Source organism: Tupaia chinensis, unplaced genomic scaffold (genome assembly GCF_000334495.1).
Source record: "Tupaia chinensis unplaced genomic scaffold, TupChi_1.0 Scaffold144731_1, whole genome shotgun sequence".
Lineage (NCBI taxonomy): Eukaryota > Metazoa > Chordata > Mammalia > Scandentia > Tupaiidae > Tupaia > Tupaia belangeri.
Genome location: NW_006204591.1, coordinates 1,271,341 through 1,272,019, shown reverse-complemented (window position 1 = coordinate 1,272,019; position 679 = coordinate 1,271,341).

The following is a 679-nucleotide window of genomic DNA, read 5'->3' as shown; positions in this document are numbered from 1 at the left end:
CTGTACTTCCTAGATGGATGTAGAAAATCGTTTAATACAGGGGAGGAGGTTGTCTCTGTTCAGCACACTTAACTCACATCCTTGATATGGTTTTCGTCAGTCATTAGAACAATGCACCTGGCTTGCACTGCCACTGGCAGTCCTGTTTCTCCTGGGAGAGGGGATGCATGGCTGCTGATGGCTCCCTGTGTCTTTTCTGGATTACATGGCTGTAGAAAAGGGGCCGAAGACCAGCACCACTCCCTCCTTCACAAGGATACTGTAATGCTCAGTGACAGTCTTGGAATCTCATAGGCCACTTTCTGTCTTTCCTCTGGAATATGATGAATGTTTGAATTTTTCTTAGCAAGACACTGTTATTCCAAAGACACAGAAAATAACACGTAGTTCCATGACAGTTTAGCTTTTAACAAACTCAACTAATCATTTCCAAGGGATGGTGGTAAAGATCAGAACAATGGTAGAGATAGAGAAAGCAACAAAGCCACTGTTCTTTATTATTGTCCTGACATGCTGTTAAAATAAACTCAAATACTATAACAAAGAGAAATAATATCACTTCTTCTCAACTTGGACAGTACAAAATGAATTCTTTTAAACCTCTCAGGGTTATTGCAAAATCCAGTTTATAAGCATCAGCTATTACATTACAGACTAGAACTGAGATCTGAGATATTCA